This window comes from Lissotriton helveticus, chromosome 8, assembly GCF_964261635.1.
Source record: "Lissotriton helveticus chromosome 8, aLisHel1.1, whole genome shotgun sequence".
In the NCBI taxonomy this organism is placed as follows: domain Eukaryota; kingdom Metazoa; phylum Chordata; class Amphibia; order Caudata; family Salamandridae; genus Lissotriton; species Lissotriton helveticus.
The window spans coordinates 1,542,879,568-1,542,904,590 of NC_136069.1; the positions used below are offsets into that span (position 1 = coordinate 1,542,879,568).

A 25,023-nucleotide genomic window follows, 5' to 3' on the forward strand; every position below is an offset into this window, starting at 1 on the left:
GGGAGCTCAATGTCACAACATAGGGTGGAATACGCAAATCTAAGCAGCCCCTGATCACAGCCCTGAGGACATTGCTGTAAGTGTGCTGGAGTACAGCTGTCTACCAGGTGCTTGGCATTCTTCCAAATTTGCATGGCCTGTCTGGCCAGGGAATACAAGAGCATGACTCTTCTAGATGAGCTCTTACATGGGTCCTAAGCTCATTTGGTAAGGATTGCACTTCATCAGCAAGACTTTGTACAACAGAAATATATGAGAAACCCAAGCTCTCTTGACTAGACGAGGACGGAATAACGTCCCAGGTGAAGACGAACAGATGCAACTTCCATCAGATGTTATCCTGATGAAGAAGATTATATCTCCAAAAGTCATGTCAGAAGTGGGATTTGAACCCACACCTCCAGAGGAGACTGCGGCCTAAACACAGCGCCTTAGACCACTCGGCCATCCTGACAGTGGAGAGTCCTAAGAAATGTATAAAAGTCACTCAGAAATTTCTGCGTCCATGCAAGCTTGAAATAATTTCAACCTTCAAACACAAGGTGCAACTTTTTGCACAGGACAATAAACACAGAAGATCACATATGAAAGCATTTCATTTCACAGGTGTACTGTTTTTATGCTTTTAGAATAACTTATACCTCTCACCAGCTATTTAGGGTTCTGTATCCTACTCACAAAATTACCTTGCCTGCGACCTCTCTCTTTATACACAAACAACTACTGCTCAGGAAGTAGGAAGGCAGGAGGTGGGGCAGTTTATGCAAATTTATGCTGTCAATATGCCTTGCAGATTCATGCAGAATTTCTAGATCCTTGCTGGAAACAAGAGAGCAGGCCTTGTTTCAGATCAACTGTCCCTAGCAAGGAACGTCTGAGCACATCCATTCTTTTGCTCTCTAGCCCCAGGCTTGGGACTCACGCTCACTGGCTGAGGAGTGAAGTTCTGCATACCAACGTTGAATAGAAGGTATGTTTGTGATTGGTTTGAGATGGGTGGGAGGTCAAGAGCAGGGAAAAGCAAGTCACCTTCACTTCTAGTCTCCTCTTCTATGCCTACCTGCCGTTCACTCACTCTGTCTTTGTTTCATTCTCTCCTTCCTCAACACCCCATCTCACTCACTGGCTCTATCATTTGTGCTCTTTCCCCTTCCTCTTCATTTCATAGTGGAAACATCTCTTGAATGGATCATTAGAAAATGAGGTTACATAAAATTAAAAATCTACTTATTGGAAACCAAAAATATCACAAGACTGAATGTAAGCCATTTCTTCAATAAAAGGGATTTTTTAGGCACCCCCCAAAAAACACATAAAACACCACTAGTGCTAGAAGAATATTATACGAGCTTGAAGACAGAATTGGGCAAATTCATTTGCAGTTGAAACTGAAGTTTGGTACTTATTCAGATATTATATGCACTGCCAATTTTTAGCTGAGATTCTGAAGGAACGCAGAGACAAAATGGACTTAAAGTTTTGTCAGAAATGGGATTCGAACCCTCGCCTCCAGGAGAGACTGCGGCCTTAACGCAGCGCCTTAGACCACTCGGCCATCCTGACCACATGTTGGTTGTTCTTCTACATAGTGAGAAAGATAGTGTGAACAACAAAAACACACATCTTAGGCCATGAGTGGCTATAGCAAGAAAAAAACTCACTGCACTTTTCCAAAAAGACAACCATATAAGCCCATGTGAGGGAAATGATCTGATTTTCTGACTCAAGAAAAAAGAAGATTAAACACAGGTTTGTCAGAAGTGGGATTCGAACCCACGCCTCCAGAAGAGACTGCTACCTGAACGCAGCGTCTTAGACCACTCGGCCATCCTGACTTGCATTTGCAGCACCTTCCACAAGCCAGACAGCCATGCAAGTGGGGTACCGAAAAGGCATGCCCTCAATTTATTTATCCCATTATAAGCATTTCCAACAGATCTTTGAACAATCCATACAGAGCAGTACCTATGAAGAACTCTTTAGACCTTTAATGAGTACAAAGAGAAAGTGCTATTCACCAGCCACTTGAACGGCCCAAAGCTGCTTTGAAATTGAGTCAATAGCCACATCTTGGCTGACTAAAGCAAATTCAACAAGGGATCTCAATGTCACAACATAGGGTGGAATTCGCAAATCTAAGCAGCCCCTGATCACTGCCCTGAGGAAATTGCTGTAAGTGTGCTGGAGTCCAGCTGTCTACCAGGTGCTTGGCATTCTTCCAAATTTGTATTGCCTGTCTGGCCAGGGAATACAAGAGAATGACTCTTCTAGATGAGCTCTTACATGGGTCATAAGCTCATTTGGTAAGGATTGCACTTTATCAGCAAGACTTTGTACAACAGAAATATATGAGAAACCCAAGCTCTCTTGACTAGACGAGGACAGAATAACGTCCCAGGTGAAGACGAACAGAAGCAACTTCCATCAGATGTTATCCTGATGAAGAAGATTATATCTCCAAAAGTCATTTCAGAAGTGGGATTCGAACCCACGCCTCCAGAGGAGACTGCGGCCTAAACACAGCGCCTTAGACCACTCGGCCATCCTGACAGTGAAGAGTCCTAAGAAATGTATAAAAGTCACTCAGAAATTTCTGCGTCCATGCAAGCTTGAAATAATTTCAACCTTCAAACACAAGGTGCAACTTTTTGCACAGGACAATAAACACAGAAGATCACATATGAAAGCATTTCATTTCACAGGTATACTGTTTTTATGCTTTTAGAATAACTTATACCTCTCACCAGCTATTTAGGGTTCTGTATCCTACTCACAAAATTACCTTGCCTGCGACCTTTCTCTCTATACACAAACAACTACTGCTCAGGAAGTAGGAAGGCAGAAGGTGGGGCAGTTTATGCAAATTTATGCTGTCAATGTGCCTTACACATTCATGCAGAATTTCTAGATCCTTGCTGGAAACAAGAGAGCAGGCCTTGTTTCAGATCAACTGTCCCTAGCAAGGAACGTCCGAGCACATCCATTCTTTTGCTCTCTAGCCCCTGGCTTGGGACTCACCCTCACTGGCTGAGGAGTGAAGTTCTGCATACCAACGTTGCATAGAAGGTATGTTTGTGATTGGTTTGAGATGGGTGGGAGGTCAAGAACAGGGAAAAGCAAGTCACCTTCACTTCTAGTCTCCTCTTCTATGCCTACCTGCCGTTCACTCACTCTGTCTTTGTTTCATTCTCTCCTTCCTCAACACCCCATCTCACTCACTGGCTCTATCATTTGTGCTCTTTCCCCTTGCTCTTCATTTCATAGTGGAAACATCTCTTGAATGGAGCATTAGAAAATGAGGTTACATAAAATTAGAAATCTACTTATTGGAAACCAAAAATATCACAAGACTGAATGTAAGCCATTTCTTCAATAAAAGGGATTTTTTAGGCACCCCCCAAAAAACACATAAAACACCACTAGTGCTAGAAGAATATTATACGAGCTTGAAGACAGAATTGGGCAAATTCATTTGCAGTTGAAACTGAAGTTTGGTACTTATTCAGATATTATATGCACTGCCAATTTTTGGCTGAGATTCTGAAGGAACGCAGAGACAAAATGGACTTAAAGTTTTGTCAGAAGTGGGATTCGAACCCACGTCTCCAGGAGAGACTGCGGCCTTAACGCAGCGCCTTAGACCACTCGGCCATCCTGACCACATGTTGCTTGTTCATCTACATAGCGAGAAAGATAGTGTGAACAAAAAAAACACACATCTTAGGCCATAAGTGGCTATAGAAAGAAAAAAACTCACTGCACTTTTCCAAAAAGACAACCATATAAGCCCATGTGAGGGAAATGATCTGATTTTCTCCCTCAAGAAAAAAGAAGATTAAACACAGGTTTGTCAGAAGTGGGATTTGAACCCACGCCTCCAGAAGAGACTGCGACCTGAATGCAGCGCCTTAGACCACTCGGCCATCTTGACTTGCATTTCCAGCACCTTCCACAAGCCAGACAGCCATGCAAGTTTGGTACCAAAAAGGCATGCCCTCAATTTATTTATCCCATTATAAGCATTTCCAACAGATCTTTGAACAATCCATACAGAGCAGTACCTATGAAGAACTCTTTAGACCTTTAAAGCGTACAAAGAGAAAGTGCTATTCACCAGCCACTTGAACGGCCCAAAGCTGCTTTGAAATTGAGTCAACAGCCACATCTTGGCTGACTAAAGCAAATTCAACAAGGGAGCTCAATGTCACAACATAGGGTGGAATACGCAAATCTAAGCAGCCCCTGATCACAGCCCTGAGGACATTGCTGTAAGTGTGTTGGAGTACAGCTGTCTACCAGGTGCTTGGCATTCTTCCAAATTTGCATGGCCTGTCTGGCCAGGGAATACAAGAGCATGACTCTTCTAGATGAGCTCTTACATGGGTCCTAAGCTCATTTGGTAAGGATTGCACTTTATCAGCAAGACTTTGTACAACAGAAATATATGAGAAACCCAAGCTCTCTTGACTAGACGAGGACGGAATAACGTCCCAGGTGAAGACGAACAGATGCAACTTCCATCAGATGTTATCCTGATGAAGAAGATTATATCTCCAAAAGTCATTTCAGAAGTGGGATTCGAACCCACGCCTCCAGAGGAGACTGCAGCCTAAACACAGCGCCTTAGACCACTCGGCCATCCTGACAGTGAAGAGTCCTAAGAAATGTATAAAAGTCACTCATAAATTTCTGCGTCCATGCAAGCTTGAAATAATTTCAACCTTCAAACACAAGGTGCAACTTTTTGCACAGGACAATAAACACAGAAGATCACATATGAAAGCATTTCATTTCACAGGTGTACTGTTTTTATGCTTTTAGAATAACTTATAACTCTCACCAGCTATTTAGGGTTCTGTATCCTACTCACAAAATTATCTTGCCTGCGACCTCTCTCTTTATACACAAACAACTACTGCTCAGGAAGTAGGAAGGCATAAGGTGGGGCAGTTTATGCAAATTTATGCTGTCAATGTGCCTTGCAGATTCATGCAGAATTTCTAGATCCTTGCTGGAAACAAGAGAGCAGGCCTTGTTTCAGATCAACTGTCCCTAGCAAGGAACGTCTGAGCACATCCATTCTTTTGCTCTCTAGCCCCTGGCTTGGGACTCACCCTCACTGGCTGAGGAGTGAAGTTCTGCATACCAACGTTGCATAGAAGGTATGTTTGTGATTGGTTTGAGATGGGTGTGAGGTCAAGAGCAGGGAAAAGCAAGTCACCTTCACTTCTAGTCTCCTCTTCTATGCCTACCTGCCGTTCTCTCACTCTGTCTTTGTTTCATTCTCTCCTTCCTCAACACCCCATCTCACTCACTGGCTCTATCATTTGTGCTCTTTCCCCTTGCTCTTCATTTCATAGTGGAAACATCTCTTGAATGGATCATTAGAAAATGAGGTTACATAAAATTAAAAATCTACTTATTGGAAACCAAAAATATCACAAAACTGAATGTAAGCCATTTCTTCAATAAAAGGGATTTTTTAGGCACCCCCCAAAAAACACATAAAACACCACTAGTGCTAGAAGAATATTATACGAGCTTGAGGACAGAATTGGGCAAATTCATTTGCAGTTGAAACTGAAGTTTGGTACTTATTCAGATATTATATGCACTGCCAATTTTTAGCTGAGATTCTGAAGGAACGCAGAGACAAAATGGACTTAAAGTTTTGTCAGAAGTGGGATTCGAACCCACGCCTCTAGGAGAGACTGCAGCCTTAACGCAGCGCCTTAGACCACTCGGCCATCATGCCCACATGTTGCTTGTTCATCTACATAGTGAGAAAGATAGTGTGAACAAAAAAAACACACATCTTAGGCCATGAGTGGCTATAGCAAGAAAAAAACTCACTGCACTTTTCCAAAAAGACAACCATATAAGCCCATGTGAGGGAAATGATCTGATTTTCTCCCTCAAGAAAAAAGAAGATTAAACACAGGTTTGTCAGAAGTGGGATTTGAACCCACGCCTCCAGAAAAGACTGCGACCTGACCGCAGCGCCTTAGACCACTCGGCCATCCTGACTTGCATTTGCAGCACCTTCCACAAGCCAGACAGCCATGCAAGTGGGGTACCGAAAAGGCATGCCCTCAATTTATTTATCCCATTATAAGCATTTCCAACAGATCTTTGAACAATCCATACAGAGCAGTACCTATGAAGAACTCTTTAGACCTTTAATGAGTACAAAGAGAAAGTGCTATTCACCAGCCACTTGAACGGCCCAAAGCTGCTTTGAAATTGAGTCAATAGCCACATCTTGGCTGACTAAAGCAAATTCAACAAGGGATCTCAATGTCACAACATAGGGTGGAATTCGCAAATCTAAGCAGCCCCTGATCACTGCCCTGAGGAAATTGCTGTAAGTGTGCTGGAGTCCAGCTGTCTACCAGGTGCTTGGCATTCTTCCAAATTTGTATTGCCTGTCTGGCCAGGGAATACAAGAGAATGACTCTTCTAGATGAGCTCTTACATGGGTCATAAGCTCATTTGGTAAGGATTGCACTTTATCAGCAAGACTTTGTACAACAGAAATATATGAGAAACCCAAGCTCTCTTGACTAGACGAGGACAGAATAACGTCCCAGGTGAAGACGAACAGAAGCAACTTCCATCAGATGTTATCCTGATGAAGAAGATTATATCTCCAAAAGTCATTTCAGAAGTGGGATTCGAACCCACGCCTCCAGAGGAGACTGCGGCCTAAACACAGCGCCTTAGACCACTCGGCCATCCTGACAGTTAAGAGTCCTAAGAAATGTATGAAAATGACACAGAAATTTCTGCGTCCATGCAAGCTTGAAATAATTTCAACCTTCAAACACAAGGTGCAACTTTTTGCACAGGACAATAAACACAGAAGATCACATATGAAAGCATTTCATTTCACAGGTGTACTGTTTTTATGCTTTTAGAATAACTTATACCTCTCACCAGCTATTTAGGGTTCTGTATCCTACTCACAAAATTACCTTGCCTGCGACCTTTCTCTCTATACACAAACAACTACTGCTCAGGAAGGAGGAAGGCAGAAGGTGGGGCAGTTTATGCAAATTTATGCTGTCAATGTGCCTTGCACATTCATGCAGAATTTCTAGATCCTTGCTGGAAACAAGAGAGCAGGCCTTGTTTCAGATCAACTGTCCCTAGCAAGGAACGTCTGAGCACATCCATTCTTTTGCTCTCTAGCCCCTGGCTTGGGACTCACCCTCACTGGCTGAGGAGTGAAGTTCTGCATACCAACGTTGCATAGAAGGTATGTTTGTGATTGGTTTGAGATGGGTGGGAGGTCAAGAGCAGGGAAAAGCAAGTCACTTTCACTTCTAGTCTCCTCTTCTATGCCTACCTGCCGTTCACTCACTCTGTCTTTGTTTCATTCTCTCCTTCCTCAACACCCCATCTCACTCACTCGCTCTATCATTTGTGCTCTTTCCCCTTGCTATTCATTTCATAGTGGAAACATCTCTTGAATGGATCATTAGAAAATGAGGTTACATAAAATTAAAAATCTACTTATTGGAAACCAAAAATATCACAAGACTGAATGTAAGCCACTTCTTCAATAAAAGGGATTTTTTAGGCACCCCCCAAAAAACACATAAAACACCACTAGTGCTAGAAGAATAATATAAGAGCTTGAAGACAGAATTGGGCAAATTCATTTGCAGTTGAAACTGAAGTTTGGTACTTATTCAGATATTATATGCACTGCCAATTTTTAGCTGAGATTCTGAAGGAACGCAGAGACAAAATGGACTTAAAGTTTTGTCAGAAGTGGGATTCGAAACCACGCCTCCAGGAGAGACTGCGGCCTTAACGCAGCGCCTTAGACCACTCGGCCATCCTGACCACATGTTACTTGTCCATCTACATAGTGAGAAAGATAGTGTGAACAAAAAAAACACACATCTTAGGCCATAAGTGGCTATAGCAAGAAAAAAACTCACTGCACTTTTCCAAAAAGACAACCATATAAGCCCATGTGAGGGAAATGATCTGATTTTCTCCCTCAAGAAAAAAGAAGATTAAACACAGGTTTGTCAGAAGTGGGATTTGAACCCACGCCTCCAGAAGAGACTGCGACCTGAACACAGCGCCTTAGACCACTCGGCCATCCTGACTTGCATTTGCAGCACCTTCCACAAGCCAGACAGCCATGCAAGTTTGGTACCGAAAAAGCATGCCCTCAATTTATTTATCCCATTATAAGCATTTCCAACAGATCTTTGAACAATCCATACAGAGCAGTACCTATGAAGAACTCTTTAGACCTTTAAAGCGTACAAAGAGAAAGTGCTATTTACCAGCCACTTGAACGGCCCAAAGCTGCTTTGAAATTGAGTCAATAGCCACATCTTGGCTGACTAAAGCAAATTCAACAAGGGATCTCAATGTCACAACATAGGGTGGAATTCGCAAATCTAAGTAGCCCCTGATCACTGCCCTGAGGAAATTGCTGTAAGTGTGCTGGAGTCCAGCTGTCTACCAGGTGCTTGGCATTCTTCCAAATTTGTATGGCCTGTCTGGCCAGGGAATACAAGAGAATGACTCTTCTAGATGAGCTCTTACATGGGTCATAAGCTGATTTGGTAAGGATTGCACTTTATCAGCAAGACTTTGTACAACAGGAATATAGGAGAAACCCAAGCTCTCTTGACTAGACGAGGACAGAATAACGTCCCAGGTGAAGACGAACAGAAGCAACTTCCATCAGATGTTAACCTGATGAAGAAGATTATATCTCCAAAAGTCATTTCAGAAGTGGGATTCGAACCCACGCCTCCAGAGGAGACTGCGGCTTAAACACAGCGCCTTAGACCACTCGGCCATCCTGACAGTGAAGAGTCCTAAGAAATGTATAAAAGTCACTCAGAAATTTCTGCGTCCATGCAAGCTTGAAATAATTTCAACCTTCAAACACAAGGTGCAACTTTTTGCACAGGACAATAAACACAGAAGATCACATATGAAAGCATTTCATTTCACAGGTGTACTGTTTTTATGCTGTTAGAATAACTTATACCTCTCACCAGCTATTTAGGGTTCTGTATCCTACTCACAAAATTACTTTGCCTGCGACCTTTCTCTCTATACACAAACAACTACTGCTCAGGAAGTAGGAAGGCAGAAGGTGGGGCAGTTTATGCAAATTTATGCTGTCAATGTGCCTTGCACATTCATGCAGAATTTCTAGATCCTTGCTGGAAACAAGAGAGCAGGCCTTGTTTCAGATCAACTGTCCCTAGCAAGGAACGTCTGAGCACATCCATTCTTTTGCTCTCTAGCCCCTGGCTTGGGACTCACCCTCACTGGCTGAGGAGTGAAGTTCTGCATACCAACGTTGCATAGAAGGTATGTTTGTGATTGGTTTGAGATGGGTGGGAGGTCAAGAGCAGGGAAAAGCAAGTCACTTTCACTTCTAGTCTCCTCTTCTATGCCTACCTGCCGTTCACTCACTCTGTCTTTGTTTCATTCTCTCCTTCCTCAACACCCCATCTCACTCACTCGCTCTATCATTTGTGCTCTTTCCCCTTGCTCTTCATTTCATAGTGGAAACATCTCTTGAATGGATCATTAGAAAATGAGGTTACATAAAATTAAAAATCTACTTATTGGAAACCAAAAATATCACAAGACTGAATGTAAGCCATTTCTTCAATAAAAGGGATTTTTTAGGCACCCCCCAAAAAACACATAAAACACCACTAGTGCTAGAAGAATATTATAAGAGCTTGAAGACAGAATTGGGCAAATTCATTTGCAGTTGAAACTGAAGTTTGGTACTTATTCAGATATTATATGCACTGCCAATTTTTAGCTGAGATTCTGAAGGAACGCAGAGACAAAATGGACTTAAAGTTTTGTCAGAAGTGGGATTCGAACCCACGTCTCCAGGAGAGACTGTGGCCTTAACGCAGCGCCTTAGACCACTCGGCCATCCTGACCACATGTTGCTTGTCCATCTACATAGTGAGAAAGATAGTGTGAACAAAAAAAACACACATCTTAGGCCATAAGTGGCTATAGCAAGAAAAAAACTCACTGCACTTTTCCAAAAAGACAACCATATAAGCCCATGTGAGGGAAATGATCTGATTTTCTCCCTCAAGAAAAAAGAAGATTAAACACAGGTTTGTCAGAAGTGAGATTTGAACCCACGCCTCCAGAAGAGACTGCTACCTGAACGCAGCGCCTTAGACCACTCGGCCATCCTGACTTGCATTTGCAGCACCTTCCACAAGCCAGACAGCCATGCAAGTTTGGTACCGAAAAGGCATGCCCTCAATTTATTTATCCCATTATAAGCATTTCCAACAGATCTTTGAACAATCCATACAGAGCAGTACCTATGAAGAACTCTTTAGACCTTTAAACCGTACAAAGAGAAAGTGCTATTCACCAGCCACTTGAACGGCCCAAAGCTGCTTTGAAATTGAGTCAACAGCCACATCTTGGCTGACTAAAGCAAATTCAACAAGGGAGCTCAATGTCACAATATAGGGTGGAATACGCAAATCTAAGCAGCCCCTGATCACAGCCCTGAGGACATTGCTGTAAGTGTGCTGGAGTACAGCTGTCTACCAGGTGCTTGGCATTCTTCCAAATTTGCATGGCCTGTCTGGCCAGGGAATACAAGAGCATGACTCTTCTAGATGAGCTCTTACATGGGTCCTAAGCTCATTTGATAAGGATTGCACTTTATCAGCAAGACTTTGTACAACAGAAATATATGAGAAACCCAAGCTCTCTTGACTAGACGAGGACGGAATAACGTCCCAGGTGAAGACGAACAGATGCAACTTCCATCAGATGTTATCCTGATGAAGAAGATTATATCTCCAAAAGTCATTTCAGAAGTGGGATTCGAACCCACGCCTCCAGAGGAGACTGCAGCCTAAACACAGCGCCTTAGACCACTCGGCCATCCTGACAGTGAAGAGTCCTAAGAAATGTATAAAAGTCACTCATAAATTTCTGCGTCCATGCAAGCTTGAAATAATTTCAACCTTCAAACACAAGGTGCAACTTTTTGCACAGGACAATAAACACAGAAGATCACATATGAAAGCATTTCATTTTACAGGTGTACTGTTTTTATGCTTTTATAATAACTTATAACTCTCACCAGCTATTTAGGGTTCTGTATCCTACTCACAAAATTACCTTGCCTGCGACCTTTCTCTCTATACACAAACAACTACTGCTCAGGAAGTAGGAAGGCAGAAGGTGGAGCAGTTTATGCAAATTTATGCTGTCAATGTGCCTTGCACATTCATGCAGAATTTCTAGATCCTTGCTGGAAACAAGAGAGCAGGCCTTGTTTCAGATCAACTGTCCCTAGCAAGTACCGTCTGAGCACATCCATTCTTTTGCTCTCTAGCCCCTGGCTTGGGACTCACCCTCACTGGCTGAGGAGTGAAGTTCTGCATACCAACGTTGCATAGAAGGTATGTTTGTGATTGGTTTGAGATGGGTGGGAGGTCAAGAGCAGGGAAAAGCAAGTCACTTTCACTTCTAGTCTCCTCTTCTATGCCTACCTGCCGTTCACTCACTCTGTCTTTGTTTCATTCTCTCCTTCCTCAACACCCCATCTCACTCACTGGCTCTATCATTTGTGCTCTTTCCCCTTGCTCTTCATTTCATAGTGGAAACATCTCTTGAATGGATCATTAGAAAATGAGGTTACATAAAATTAAAAATCTACTTATTGGAAACCAAAAATATCACAAGACTGAATGTAAGCCATTTCTTCAATAAAAGGGATTTTTTAGGCACCCCCCAAAAAACACATAAAACACCACTAGTGCTAGAAGAATATTATACGAGCTTGAGGACAGAATTGGGCAAATTCATTTGCAGTTGAAACTGAAGTTTGGTACTTATTCAGATATTATATGCACTGCCAATTTTTAGCTGAGATTCTGAAGGAACGCAGAGACAAAATGGACTTAAAGTTTTGTCAGAAGTGGGATTCGAACCCACGCCTCCAGGAGAGACTGCGGCCTTAACGCAGCGCCTTAGACCACTCGGCCATCCTGACCACATGTTGCTTGTTCATCTACATAGTGAGAAAGATAGTGTGAACAAAAAAAACACACATCTTAGGCCATAAGTGGCTATAGCAAGAAAAAAACTCACTGCACTTTTCCAAAAAGACAACCATATAAGCCCATGTGGGGGAAATGATCTGATTTTCTCCCTCAAGAAAAAAGAAGATTAAACACAGGTTTGTCAGAAGTGGGATTTGAACCCACGCCTCCAGAAGAGACTGCGACCTGAACGCAGCGCCTTAGACCACTCGGCCATCTTGACTTGCATTTCCAGCACCTTCCACAAGCCAGACAGCCATGCAAGTTTGGTACCGAAAAGGCATGCCCTCAATTTATTTATCCCATTATAAGCATTTCCAACAGATCTTTGAACAATCCATACAGAGCAGTACCTATGAAGAACTCTTTAGACCTTTAAACCGTACAAAGAGAAAGTGCTATTCACCAGCCACTTGAACGGCCCAGAGCTGCTTTGAAATTGAGTCAACAGCCACATCTTGGCTGACTAAAGCAAATTCAACAAGGGAGCTCAATGTCACAACATAGGGTGGAATACGCAAATCTAAGCAGCCCCTGATCACAGCCCTGAGGACATTGCTGTAAGTGTGCTGGAGTACAGCTGTCTACCAGGTGCTTGGCATTCTTCCAAATTTGCATGGCCTGTCTGGCCAGGGAATACAAGAGCATGACTCTTCTAGATGAGCTCTTACATGGGTCCTAAGCTCATTTGGTAAGGATTGCACTTTATCAGCAAGGCTTTGTACAACAGAAATATGTGAGAAACCCAAGCTCTCTTGACTAGACGAGGACGGAATAACGTCCCAGGTGAAGACGAACAGATGCAACTTCCATCAGATGTTATCATGATGAAGAAGATTATATCTCCAAAAGTCATTTCAGAAGTGGGATTCGAACCCACGCCTCCAGAGGAGACTGCAGTCTAAACACAGCGCCTTAGACCACTCGGCCATCCTGACAGTGAAGAGTCCTAAGAAATGTATAAAAGTCACTCAGAAATTTCTGCGTCCATGCAAGCTTGAAATAATTTCAACCTTCAAACACAAGGTGCAACTTTTTGCACAGGACAATAAACACAGAAGATCACATATGAAAGCATTTCATTTCACAGGTGTACTGTTTTTATGCTTTTAGAATAACTTATACCTCTCACCAGCTATTTAGGGTTCTGTATCCTACTCACAAAATTACCTTGCCTGCGACCTTTCTCTCTATACACAAACAACTACTGCTCAGGAAGTAGGAAGGCAGAAGGTGGGGCAGTTTATGCAAATTTATGCTGTCAATGTGCCTTGCACATTCATGCAGAATTTCTAGACCCTTGCTGGAAACAAGAGAGCAGGCCTTGTTTCAGATCAACTGTCCCTAGCAAGGAACGTCTGAGCACATCCATTCTTTTGCTCTCTAGCCCCTGGCTTGGGACTCACCCTCACTGGCTGAGGAGTGAAGTTCTGCATACCAACGTTGCATAGAAGGTATGTTTGTGATTGGTTTGAGATGGGTGGGAGGTCAAGAGCAGGGAAAAGCAAGTCACTTTCACTTCTAGTCTCCTCTTCTATGCCTACCTGCCGTTCACTCACTCTGTCTTTGTTTCATTCTCTCCTTCCTCAACACCCCATCTCACTCACTCGCTCTATCATTTGTGCTCTTTCCCCTTGCTCTTCATTTCATAGTGGAAACATCACTTGAATGGATCATTGGAAAATGAGGTTACATAAAATTAAAAATCTACTTATTGGAAACCAAAAATATCACAAGACTGAATGTAAGCCATTTCTTCAATAAAAGGGATTTTTTAGGCACCCCCCAAAAAACACATAAAACACCACTAGTGCTAGAAGAATATTATAAGAGCTTGAAGACAGAATTGGGCAAATTCATTTGCAGTTGAAACTGAAGTTTGGTACTTATTCAGATATTATATGCACTGCCAATTTTTACCTGAGATTCTGAAGGAACGCAGAGACAAAATGGACTTAAAGTTTTGTCAGAAGTGGCATTCGAACCCACGCCTCCAGGAGAGACTGCGGCCTTAACGCAGCGCCTTAGACCACTCGGCCATCCTGACCACATGTTGCTTGTCCATCTACATAGTGAGAAAGATAGTGTGAACAAAAAAAACACACATCTTAGGCCATAAGTGGCTATAGCAAGAAAAAAACTCACTGCACTTTTCCAAAAAGACAACCATATAAGCCCATGTGAGGGAAATGATCTGATTTTCTCCCTCAAGAAAAAAGAAGATTAAACACAGGTTTGTCAGAAGTGGGATTTGAACCCACGCCTCCAGAAGAGACTGCGACCTGAACGCAGCGCCTTAGACCACTCGGCCATCTTGACTTGCATTTCCAGCACCTTCCACAAGCCAGACAGCCATGCAAGTTTGGTACCGAAAAGGCATGCCCTCAATTTATTTATCCCATTATAAGCATTTCCAACAGATCTTTGAACAATCCATACAGAGCAGTACCTATGAAGAACTCTTTAGACCTTTAAACCGTACAAAGAGAAAGTGCTATTCACCAGCCACTTGAACGGCCCAAAGCTGCTTTGAAATTGAGTCAACAGCCACATCTTGGCTGACTAAAGCAAATTCAACAAGGGAGCTCAATGTCACAACATAGGGTGGAATACGCAAATCTAAGCAGCCCCTGATCACAGCCCTGAGGACATTGCTGTAAGTGTGCTGGAGTACAGCTGTCTACCAGGTGCTTGGCATTCTTCCAAATTTGCATGGCCTGTCTGGCCAGGGAATACAAGAGCATGACTATTCTAGATGAGCTCTTACATGGGTCCTAAGCTCATTTGGTAAGGATTGCACTTTATCAGCAAGGCTTTGTACAACAGAAATATGTGAGAAACCCAAGCTCTCTTGACTAGACGAGGACGGAATAACGTCCCAGGTGAAGACGAACAGATGCAACTTCCATCAGATGTTATCCTGATGAAGAAGATTATATCTCCAAAAGTCATTTCAGAAGTGGGATTCGAACCCACGTCTCCAGAGGAGACTGCAGTCTAAACACAGCGCCTTAGACCACTCGGCCATCCTGACAGTGAAGAGTCCTAAGAAATGTATAAAAGTCACTCAGAAATTTCTGCGTCCATGCAAGCTTGAAATAATTTCAACCTTCAAACACAAGGTGCAACTTTTTGCACAGGACAATAAACACAGAAGATCACATATGAAAGCATTTCATTTCACAGGTGTACTGTTTTTATGCTTTTAGAATAACTTATACCTCTCACCAGCTATTTAGGGTTCTGTATCCTACTCACAAAATTACCTTGCCTGCGACCTTTCTCTCTATACACAAACAACTACTGCTCAGGAAGTAGGAAGGCAGAAGGTGGGGCAGTTTATGCAAATTTATGCTGTCAATGTGCCTTGCACATTCATGCAGAATTTCTAGATCCTTGCTGGAAACAAGAGAGCAGGCCTTGTTTCAGATCAACTGTCCCTAGCAAGGAACGTCTGAGCACATCCATTCTTTTGCTCTCTAGCCCCTGGCTTGGGACTCACCCTCACTGGCTGAGGAGTGAAGTTCTGCATACCAACGTTGCATAGAAGGTATGTTTGTGATTGGTTTGAGATGGGTGGGAGGTCAAGAGCAGGGAAAAGCAAGTCACTTTCACTTCTAGTCTCCTCTTCTATGCCTACCTGCCGTTCACTCACTCTGTCTTTGTTTCATTCTCTCCTTCCTCAACACCCCATCTCACTCACTCGCTCTATCATTTGTGCTCTTTCCCCTTGCTCTTCATTTCATAGTGGAAACATCACTTGAATGGATCATTGTAAAATGAGGTTACATAAAATTAAAAATCTACTTATTGGAAACCAAAAATATCACAAGACTGAATGTAAGCCATTTCTTCAATAAAAGGGATTTTTTAGGCACCCCCCAAAAAACACATAAAACACCACTAGTGCTAGAAGAATATTATAAGAGCTTGAAGACAGAATTGGGCTAATTCATTTGCAGTTGAAACTGAAGTTTGGTACTTATTCAGATATTATATGCACTGCCAATTTTTACCTGAGATTCTGAAGGAACGCAGAGACAAAATGGACTTAAAGTTTTGTCAGACGTGGCATTCGAACCCACGCCTCCAGGAGAGACTGCGGCCTTAACGCAGCGCCTTAGACCACTCGGCCATCCTGACCACATGTTGCTTGTCCATCTGCATAGAGAGAAAGATAGTGTGAACAAAAAAAACACACATCTTAGGCCATAAGTGGCTATAGAAAGAAAAAAACTCACTGCACTTATCCAAAAAGACAACCATATAAGCCCATGTGAGGGAAATGATCTGATTTTCTCCCTCAAGAAAAAAGAAGATTAAACACAGGTTTGTCAGAAGTGGGATTTGAACCCACGCCTCCAGAAGAGACTGCGACCTGAATGCAGCGCCTTAGACCACTCGGCCATCTTGGCTTGCATTTCCAGCACCTTCCACAAGCCAGACAGCCATGCAAGTTTGGTACCGAAAAGGCATGCCCTCAATTTATTTATCCCATTATAAGCATTTCCAACAGATCTTTGAACAATCCATACAGAGCAGTACCTATGAAGAACTCTTTAGACCTTTAAAGCGTACAAAGAGAAAGTGCTGTTCACCAGCCACTTGAACGGCCCAAAGCTGCTTTGAAATTGAGTCAACAGCCACATCTTGGCTGACTAAAGCAAATTCAACAAGGGAGCTCAATGTCACAACATAGGGTGGAATACGCAATTCTAAGCAGCCCCTGATCACAGCCCTGAGGACATTGCTGTAAGTGTGCTGGAGTACAGCTGTCTACCAGGTGCTTGGCATTCTTCCAAATTTGCATGGCCTGTCTGGCCAGGGAATACAAGAGCATGACTCTTCTAGATGAGCTCTTACATGGGTCCTAAGCTCATTTGGTAAGGATTGCACTTTATCAGCAAGACTTTGTACAACAGAAATATATGAGAAACCCAAGCTCTCTTGACTAGACGAGGACGGAATAACGTCCCAGGTGAAGACGAACAGATGCAACTTCCATGAGATGTTATCCTGATGAAGAAGATTATATCTCCAAAAGTCATTTCAGAAGTGGGATTCTAACCCACGCCTCCAGAGGAGACTGCAGCCTAAACACAGCGCCTTAGACCACTCGGCCATCCTGACAGTGAAGAGTCCTAAGAAATGTATAAAAGTCACTCATAAATTTCTGCGTCCATGCAAGCTTGAAATATTTTCAACCTTCAAACACAAGGTGCAACTTTTTGCACAGGACAATAAACACAGAAGATCACATATGAAAGCATTTCATTTCACAGGTGTACTGTTTTTATGCTTTTAGAATAACTTATAACTCTCACCAGCTATTTAGGGTTCTGTATCCTACTCACAAAATTATCTTGCCTGCGACCTCTCTCTTTATACACAAACAACTACTGCTCAGGAAGTAGGAAGGCAGAAGGTGGGGCAGTTTATGCAAATTTATGCTGTCAATGTGCCTTGCAGATTCATGCAGAATTTCTAGATCCTTGCTGGAAACAAGAGAGCAGGCCTTGTTTCAGATCAACTGTCCCTAGCAAGGAACGTCTGAGCACATCCATTCTTTTGCTCTCTAGCCCCTGGCTTGGGACTCACCCTCACTGGCTGAGGAGTGAAGTTCTGCATACCAACGTTGCATAGAAGGTATGTTTGTAATTGGTTTGAGATGGGTGGGAGGTCAAGAGCAGGGAAAAGCAAGTCACTTTCACTTCTAGTCTCCTCTTCTATGCCTACCTGCCGTTCACTCACTCTGTCTTTGTTTCATTCTCTCCTTCCTCAACACCCCATCTCACTCACTGGCTCTATCATTTGTGCTCTTTCCCCTTGCTCTTCATTTCATAGTGGAAACATCTCTTGAATGGATCATTAGAAAATGAGGTTACATAAAATTAAAAATCTACTTATTGGAAACCAAAAATATCACAAGACTGAATGTAAGCCATTTCTTCAATAAAAGGGATTTTTTAGGCACCCCCAAAAAACACATAAAACACCACTAGTGCTAGAAGAATATTATACGAGCTTGAAGACAGAATTGGACAAATTCATTTGCAGTTGAAACTGAAGTTTGGTACTTATTCAGATATTATATGCACTGCCAATTTTTAGCTGAGATTCTGAAAGAACGCAGAGACAAAATGGACTTAAAGTTTTGTCAGAAGTGGGATTCGAACCCACGCCTCCAGGAGAGACTGCGGCCTTAACGCAGCGCCTTAGACCACTCGGCCATCCTGACCACATGTTGCTTGTTCATCTACATAGTGAGAAAGATAGTGTGAACAAAAAAAAACACACATCTTAGGCCATGAGTGGCTATAGCAAGAAAAAAACTCACTGCAGTTTTCCAAAAAGACAACCATATAAGCCCATGTGAGGGAAATGATCTGATTTTCTCCCTCAAGAAAAAAGAAGATTAAAAACAGGTTTGTCAGAAGTGGGATTTGAACAAACGCCTCCAGAAGAGACTGCGACCTGAACGCAGCACCTTAGACCACTCGGCCATCCTGACTTGCATTTGCAGCACCTTCCACAAGCCAGACAGCCATGCAAGTTTGGTACCGAAAAGGCATGCCCTCAATATATTTATCCCATTATAAGCATTTCCAACAGATCTTTGAACAATCCATACAGAGCAGTACCTATGAAGAACTCTTTAGACCTTTAAAGCGTACAAAGAGAAAGTGCTATTCACCAGCCACTTGAACGGCCCAAAGCTGCTTTGAAATTGAGTCAACAGCCACATCTTGGCTGACTAAAGCAAATTCAACAAGGGAGCTCAATGTCACAACATAGGGTGGAATACGCAAATCTAAGCAGCCCCTGATCACAGCCCTGAGGACATTGCTGTAAGTGTGCTGGAGTACAGCTGTCTACCAGGTGCTTGGCATTCTTCCAAATTTGCATGGCCTGTCTGGCAAGGGAATACAAGAGCATGACTCTTCTAGATGAGCTCTTACATGGGTCCTAAGCTCATTTGGTAAGGATTGCACTTTATCAGCAAGACTTTGTACAACAGAAATATATGAGAAACCCAAGCTCTCTTGACTAGACGAGGACGGAATAACGTCCCAGGTGAAGACGAACAGATGCAACTTCCATCAGATGTTATCCTGATGAAGAAGATTATATCTCCAAAAGTCATTTCAGAAGTGGGATTTGAACCCACGCCTCCAGAGGAGACTGCAGCCTAAACACAGCGCCTTAGACCACTCGGCCATCCTGACAGCGAAGAGTCCTAAGAAATGTATAAAAGTCACTCATAAATTTCTGCGTCCATGCAAGCTTGAAATAATTTCAACCTTCAAACACAAGGTGCAACTTTTTGCACAGGACAATATACACAGAAGATCACATATGAAAGCATTTCATTTCACAGGTGTACTGTTTTTATGCTTTTAGAATAACTTATAACTCTCACCAGCTATTTAGGGTTCTGTATCCTACTCACAAAATTATCTTGCCTGCGACCTCTCTCTTTATACACAAACAACTACTGCTCAGGAAGTAGGAAGGCAGAAGGTGGGGCAGTTTATGCAAATTTATGCTGTCAATGTGCCTTGCAGATTCATGCAGAATTTCTAGATCCTTGCTGGAAACAAGAGAGCAGGCCTTGTTTCAGATCAACTGTCCCTAGCAAGGAACGTCTGAGCACATCCATTCTTTTGCTCTCTAGCCCCTGGCTTGGGACTCACCCTCACTGGCTGAGGAGTGAAGTTCTGCATACCAACGTTGCATAGAAGGTATGTTTGTGATTGGTTTGAGATGGGTGTGAGGTCAAGAGCAGGGAAAAGCAAGTCACCTTCCCTTCTAGTCTCCTCTTCTATGCCTACCTGCCATTCTCTCACTCTGTCTTTGTTTCATTCTCTCCTTCCTCAACACCCCATCTCACTCACTGGCTCTATCATTTGTGCTCTTTCCCCTTGCTCTTCATTTCATAGTGGAAACATCTCTTGAATGGATCATTAGAAAATGAGGTTACATAAAATTAAAAATCTACTTATTGGAAACCAAAAATATCACAAGACTGAATGTAAGCCATTTCTTCAATAAAAGGGATTTTTTAGGCACCCCCAAAAAACACATAAAACACCACTAGTGCTAGAAGAATATTATACGAGCTTGAAGACAGAATTGGACAAATTCATTTGCAGTTGAAACTGAAGTTTGGTACTTATTCAGATATTATATGCACTGCCAATTTTTAGCTGAGATTCTGAAAGAACGCAGAGACAAAATGGACTTAAAGTTTTGTCAGAAGTGGGATTCGAACCCACGCCTCCAGGAGAGACTGCGGCCTTAACGCAGCGCCTTAGACCACTCGGCCATCCTGACCACATGTTGCTTGTTCATCTACATAGTGAGAAAGATAGTGTGAACAAAAAAAAACACACATCTTAGGCCATGAGTGGCTATAGCAAGAAAAAAACTCACTGCAGTTTTCCAAAAAGACAACCATATAAGCCCATGTGAGGGAAATGATCTGATTTTCTCCCTCAAGAAAAAAGAAGATTAAAAACAGGTTTGTCAGAAGTGGGATTTGAACAAACGCCTCCAGAAGAGACTGCGACCTGAACGCAGCACCTTAGACCACTCGGCCATCCTGACTTGCATTTGCAGCACCTTCCACAAGCCAGACAGCCATGCAAGTTTGGTACCGAAAAGGCATGCCCTCAATATATTTATCCCATTATAAGCATTTCCAACAGATCTTTGAACAATCCATACAGAGCAGTACCTATGAAGAACTCTTTAGACCTTTAAAGCGTACAAAGAGAAAGTGCTATTCACCAGCCACTTGAACGGCCCAAAGCTGCTTTGAAATTGAGTCAACAGCCACATCTTGGCTGACTAAAGCAAATTCAACAAGGGAGCTCAATGTCACAACATAGGGTGGAATACGCAAATCTAAGCAGCCCCTGATCACAGCCCTGAGGACATTGCTGTAAGTGTGCTGGAGTACAGCTGTCTACCAGGTGCTTGGCATTCTTCCAAATTTGCATGGCCTGTCTGGCAAGGGAATACAAGAGCATGACTCTTCTAGATGAGCTCTTACATGGGTCCTAAGCTCATTTGGTAAGGATTGCACTTTATCAGCAAGACTTTGTACAACAGAAATATATGAGAAACCCAAGCTCTCTTGACTAGACGAGGACGGAATAACGTCCCAGGTGAAGACGAACAGATGCAACTTCCATCAGATGTTATCCTGATGAAGAAGATTATATCTCCAAAAGTCATTTCAGAAGTGGGATTTGAACCCACGCCTCCAGAGGAGACTGCAGCCTAAACACAGCGCCTTAGACCACTCGGCCATCCTGACAGCGAAGAGTCCTAAGAAATGTATAAAAGTCACTCATAAATTTCTGCGTCCATGCAAGCTTAAAATAATTTCAACCTTCAAACACAAGGTGCAACTTTTTGCACAGGACAATATACACAGAAGATCACATATGAAAGCATTTCATTTCACAGGTGTACTGTTTTTATGCTTTTAGAATAACTTATAACTCTCACCAGCTATTTAGGGTTCTGTATCCTACTCACAAAATTATCTTGCCTGCGACCTCTCTCTTTATACACAAACAACTACTGCTCAGGAAGTAGGAAGGCAGAAGGTGGGGCAGTTTATGCAAATTTATGCTGTCAATGTGCCTTGCAGATTCATGCAGAATTTCTAGATCCTTGCTGGAAACAAGAGAGCAGGCCTTGTTTCAGATCAACTGTCCCTAGCAAGGAACGTCTGAGCACATCCATTCTTTTGCTCTCTAGCCCCTGGCTTGGGACTCACCCTCACTGGCTGAGGAGTGAAGTTCTGCATACCAACGTTGCATAGAAGGTATGTTTGTGATTGGTTTGAGATGGGTGTGAGGTCAAGAGCAGGGAAAAGCAAGTCACCTTCCCTTCTAGTCTCCTCTTCTATGCCTACCTGCCATTCTCTCACTCTGTCTTTGTTTCATTCTCTCCTTCCTCAACACCCCATCTCACTCACTGGCTCTATCATTTGTGCTCTTTCCCCTTGCTCTTCATTTCATAGTGGAAACATCTCTTGAATGGATCATTAGAAAATGAGGTTACATAAAATTAAAAATCTACTTATTGGAAACCAAAAATATCACAAAACTGAATGTAAGCCATTTCTTCAATAAAAGGGATTTTTTAGGCACCCCCCAAAAAACACATAAAACACCACTAGTGCTAGAAGAATATTATACGAGCTTGAGGACAGAATTGGGCAAATTCATTTGCAGTTGAAACTGAAGTTTGGTACTTATTCAGATATTATATGCAGTGCCAATTTTTAGCTGAGATTCTGAAGGAACGCAGAGACAAAATGGACTTAAAGTTTTGTCAGAAGTGGGATTCGAACCCACGCCTCCAGGAGAGACTGCGGCCTTAACGCAGCGCCTTAGACCACTCGGCCATCATGACCACATGTTGCTTGTTCATCTACATAGTGAGAAAGATAGTGTGAACAAAAAAAACACACATCTTAGGCCATGAGTGGCTATAGCAAGAAAAAAACTCACTGCAGTTTTCCAAAAAGACAACCATATAAGCCCATGTGAGGGAAATGATCTGATTTTCTCCCTCAAGAAAAAAGAAGATTAAACACAGGTTTGTCAGAAGTGGGATTTGAACCCACGCCTCCAGAAGAGACTGCGACCTGACCGCAGCGCCTTAGACCACTCGGCCATCCTGACTTGCGTTTGCAGCACCTTCCACAAGCCAGACAGCCATGCAAGTGGGGTACCGAAAAGGCATGCCCTCAATTTATTTATCCCATTATAAGCATTTCCAACAGATCTTTGAACAATCCATACAGAGCAGTACCTATGAAGAACTCTTTAGACCTTTAATGAGTACAAAGAGAAAGTGCTCTTCACCAGCCACTTGAACGGCCCAAAGCTGCTTTGAAATTGAGTCAATAGCCACATCTTGGCTGACTAAAGCAAATTCAACAAGGGATCTCAATGTCACAACATAGGGTGGAATTCGCAAATCTAAGCAGCCCCTGATCACTGCCCTGAGGAAATTGCTGTAAGTGTGCTGGAGTCCAGCTGTCTACCAGGTGCTTGGCATTCTTCCAAATTTGTATGGCCTGTCTGGCCAGGGAATACAAGAGAATGACTCTTCTAGATGAGCTCTTACATGGGTCATAAGCTCATTTGGTAAGGATTGCACTTTATCAGCAAGACTTTGTACAACAGAAATATATGAGAAACCCAAGCTCTCTTGACTAGACGAGGACAGAATAACGTCCCAGGTGAAGACGAACAGAAGCAACTTCCATCAGATGTTATCCTGATGAAGAAGATTATATGTCCAAAAGTCATTTCAGAAGTGGGATTCGAACCCACGCCTCCAGAGGAGACTGCGGCCTAAACACAGCGCCTTAGACCACTCGGCCATCCTGACAGTGAAGAGTCCTAAGAAATGTATAAAAGTCACTCAGAAATTTCTGTGTCCATGCAAGCTTGAAATAATTTCAACCTTCAAACACAAGGTGCAACTTTTTGCACAGGACAATAAACACAGAAGATCACATATGAAAGCATTTCATTTCACAGGTGTACTGTTTTTATGCTTTTAGAATAACTTATACCTCTCACCAGCTATTTAGGGTTCTGTATCCTACTCACAAAATTACCTTGCCTGCGACCTTTCTCTCTATACACAAACAACTACTGCTCAGGAAGTAGGAAGGCAGAAGGTGGGGCAGTTTATGCAAATTTATGCTGTCAATGTGCCTTGCACATTCATGCAGAATTTCTAGATCCTTGCTGGAAACAAGAGAGCAGGCCTTGTTTCAGATCAACTGTCCCTAGCAAGGAACGTCTGAGCACATCCATTCTTTTGCTCTCTAGCCCCTGGCTTGGGACTCACCCTCACTGGCTGAGGAGTGAAGTTCTGCATACCAACGTTGCATAGAAGGTATGTTTGTGATTGGTTTGAGATGGGTGGGAGGTCAAGAGCAGGGAAAAGCAAGTCACTTTCACTTCTAGTCTCCTCTTCTATGCCTACCTGCCGTTCACTCACTCTGTCTTTGTTTCATTCTCTCCTTCCTCAACACCCCATCTCACTCACTCGCTCTATCATTTGTGCTCTTTCCCCTTGCTCTTCATTTCATAGTGGAAACATCTCTTGAATGGATCATTAGAAAATGAGGTTACATAAAATTAAAAATCTACTTATTGGAAACCAAAAATATCACAAGACTGAATGTAAGCCATTTCTTCAATAAAAGGGATTTTTTAGGCACCCCCCAAAAAACACATAAAACACCACTAGTGCTAGAAGAATATTATACGAGCTTGAAGACAGAATTGGGCAAATTCATTTGCAGTTGAAACTGAAGTTTGGTACTTATTCAGATATTATATGCACTGCCAATTTTTATCTGAGATTCTGAAGGAACGCAGAGACAAAATGGACTTTAAGTTTTGTCAGAAGTGGGATTCGAACCCACGCCTCCAGGAGAGACTGCGGTCTTAACGCAGCGCCTTAGACCACTCGGCCATCCTGACCACATGTTGCTTGTTCATCTACATAGTGAGAAAGATAGTGTGAACAAAAAAAACACACATCTTAGGCCATGAGTGGCTATAGCAAGAAAAAAACTCACTGCACTTTTCCAAAAAGACAACCATATAAGCCCATGTGAGGGAAATGATCTGATTTTCTCCCTCAAGAAAAAAGAAGATTAAACACAGGTTTGTCAGAAGTGAGATTTGAACCCACGCCTCCAGAAGAGACTGCTACCTGAACGCAGCGCCTTAGACCACTCGGCCATCCTGACTTGCATTTGCAGCACCTTCCACAAGCCAGACAGCCATGCAAGTTTGGTACCGAAAAGGCATGCCCTCAATTTATTTATCCCATTATAAGCATTTCCAACAGATCTTTGAACAATCCATACAGAGCAGTACCT

The 25,023-nt window shown here is 42.7% G+C and overlaps 25 non-coding genes across 25 annotated transcripts; all 25 read right to left on the minus strand.

The window, feature by feature from the left end:
* Positions 1-371: 371 nt before the first annotated feature.
* Positions 372-454, minus strand: TRNAL-UAG (transfer RNA leucine (anticodon UAG)). Its single transcript has one exon. It is a non-coding gene; the product is annotated as a tRNA-Leu (tRNA).
* A 2,013-nt stretch (positions 455-2,467) lies between these two features.
* On the minus strand, positions 2,468-2,550 carry TRNAL-UAG (transfer RNA leucine (anticodon UAG)). The gene has a single exon. It is a non-coding gene; the product is annotated as a tRNA-Leu (tRNA).
* Positions 2,551-3,576: 1,026 nt separating this feature from the next.
* On the minus strand, positions 3,577-3,659 carry TRNAL-AAG (transfer RNA leucine (anticodon AAG)). Its single transcript has one exon. It is a non-coding gene; the product is annotated as a tRNA-Leu (tRNA).
* Positions 3,660-4,563: 904 nt separating this feature from the next.
* TRNAL-UAG (transfer RNA leucine (anticodon UAG)) lies at positions 4,564-4,646 on the minus strand. The gene has a single exon. It is a non-coding gene; the product is annotated as a tRNA-Leu (tRNA).
* Positions 4,647-5,944: 1,298 nt separating this feature from the next.
* Positions 5,945-6,027, minus strand: TRNAL-CAG (transfer RNA leucine (anticodon CAG)). The gene has a single exon. It is a non-coding gene; the product is annotated as a tRNA-Leu (tRNA).
* A 632-nt stretch (positions 6,028-6,659) lies between these two features.
* TRNAL-UAG (transfer RNA leucine (anticodon UAG)) lies at positions 6,660-6,742 on the minus strand. The gene has a single exon. It is a non-coding gene; the product is annotated as a tRNA-Leu (tRNA).
* A 1,026-nt stretch (positions 6,743-7,768) lies between these two features.
* TRNAL-AAG (transfer RNA leucine (anticodon AAG)) lies at positions 7,769-7,851 on the minus strand. The gene has a single exon. It is a non-coding gene; the product is annotated as a tRNA-Leu (tRNA).
* A 189-nt stretch (positions 7,852-8,040) lies between these two features.
* Positions 8,041-8,123, minus strand: TRNAL-CAG (transfer RNA leucine (anticodon CAG)). Its single transcript has one exon. It is a non-coding gene; the product is annotated as a tRNA-Leu (tRNA).
* A 632-nt stretch (positions 8,124-8,755) lies between these two features.
* TRNAL-UAA (transfer RNA leucine (anticodon UAA)) lies at positions 8,756-8,838 on the minus strand. Its single transcript has one exon. It is a non-coding gene; the product is annotated as a tRNA-Leu (tRNA).
* Positions 8,839-9,864: 1,026 nt separating this feature from the next.
* On the minus strand, positions 9,865-9,947 carry TRNAL-AAG (transfer RNA leucine (anticodon AAG)). Its single transcript has one exon. It is a non-coding gene; the product is annotated as a tRNA-Leu (tRNA).
* Positions 9,948-10,851: 904 nt separating this feature from the next.
* On the minus strand, positions 10,852-10,934 carry TRNAL-UAG (transfer RNA leucine (anticodon UAG)). The gene has a single exon. It is a non-coding gene; the product is annotated as a tRNA-Leu (tRNA).
* Positions 10,935-11,960: 1,026 nt separating this feature from the next.
* TRNAL-AAG (transfer RNA leucine (anticodon AAG)) lies at positions 11,961-12,043 on the minus strand. The gene has a single exon. It is a non-coding gene; the product is annotated as a tRNA-Leu (tRNA).
* Positions 12,044-12,232: 189 nt separating this feature from the next.
* On the minus strand, positions 12,233-12,315 carry TRNAL-CAG (transfer RNA leucine (anticodon CAG)). The gene has a single exon. It is a non-coding gene; the product is annotated as a tRNA-Leu (tRNA).
* Positions 12,316-12,947: 632 nt separating this feature from the next.
* Positions 12,948-13,030, minus strand: TRNAL-UAG (transfer RNA leucine (anticodon UAG)). Its single transcript has one exon. It is a non-coding gene; the product is annotated as a tRNA-Leu (tRNA).
* A 1,026-nt stretch (positions 13,031-14,056) lies between these two features.
* On the minus strand, positions 14,057-14,139 carry TRNAL-AAG (transfer RNA leucine (anticodon AAG)). Its single transcript has one exon. It is a non-coding gene; the product is annotated as a tRNA-Leu (tRNA).
* Positions 14,140-14,328: 189 nt separating this feature from the next.
* Positions 14,329-14,411, minus strand: TRNAL-CAG (transfer RNA leucine (anticodon CAG)). Its single transcript has one exon. It is a non-coding gene; the product is annotated as a tRNA-Leu (tRNA).
* A 632-nt stretch (positions 14,412-15,043) lies between these two features.
* Positions 15,044-15,126, minus strand: TRNAL-UAG (transfer RNA leucine (anticodon UAG)). Its single transcript has one exon. It is a non-coding gene; the product is annotated as a tRNA-Leu (tRNA).
* A 3,121-nt stretch (positions 15,127-18,247) lies between these two features.
* TRNAL-AAG (transfer RNA leucine (anticodon AAG)) lies at positions 18,248-18,330 on the minus strand. Its single transcript has one exon. It is a non-coding gene; the product is annotated as a tRNA-Leu (tRNA).
* A 905-nt stretch (positions 18,331-19,235) lies between these two features.
* TRNAL-UAG (transfer RNA leucine (anticodon UAG)) lies at positions 19,236-19,318 on the minus strand. Its single transcript has one exon. It is a non-coding gene; the product is annotated as a tRNA-Leu (tRNA).
* Positions 19,319-20,343: 1,025 nt separating this feature from the next.
* TRNAL-AAG (transfer RNA leucine (anticodon AAG)) lies at positions 20,344-20,426 on the minus strand. Its single transcript has one exon. It is a non-coding gene; the product is annotated as a tRNA-Leu (tRNA).
* A 905-nt stretch (positions 20,427-21,331) lies between these two features.
* On the minus strand, positions 21,332-21,414 carry TRNAL-UAG (transfer RNA leucine (anticodon UAG)). The gene has a single exon. It is a non-coding gene; the product is annotated as a tRNA-Leu (tRNA).
* A 1,026-nt stretch (positions 21,415-22,440) lies between these two features.
* On the minus strand, positions 22,441-22,523 carry TRNAL-AAG (transfer RNA leucine (anticodon AAG)). Its single transcript has one exon. It is a non-coding gene; the product is annotated as a tRNA-Leu (tRNA).
* A 189-nt stretch (positions 22,524-22,712) lies between these two features.
* Positions 22,713-22,795, minus strand: TRNAL-CAG (transfer RNA leucine (anticodon CAG)). Its single transcript has one exon. It is a non-coding gene; the product is annotated as a tRNA-Leu (tRNA).
* Positions 22,796-23,427: 632 nt separating this feature from the next.
* On the minus strand, positions 23,428-23,510 carry TRNAL-UAG (transfer RNA leucine (anticodon UAG)). The gene has a single exon. It is a non-coding gene; the product is annotated as a tRNA-Leu (tRNA).
* A 1,026-nt stretch (positions 23,511-24,536) lies between these two features.
* Positions 24,537-24,619, minus strand: TRNAL-AAG (transfer RNA leucine (anticodon AAG)). Its single transcript has one exon. It is a non-coding gene; the product is annotated as a tRNA-Leu (tRNA).
* Positions 24,620-25,023: the final 404 nt, after the last annotated feature.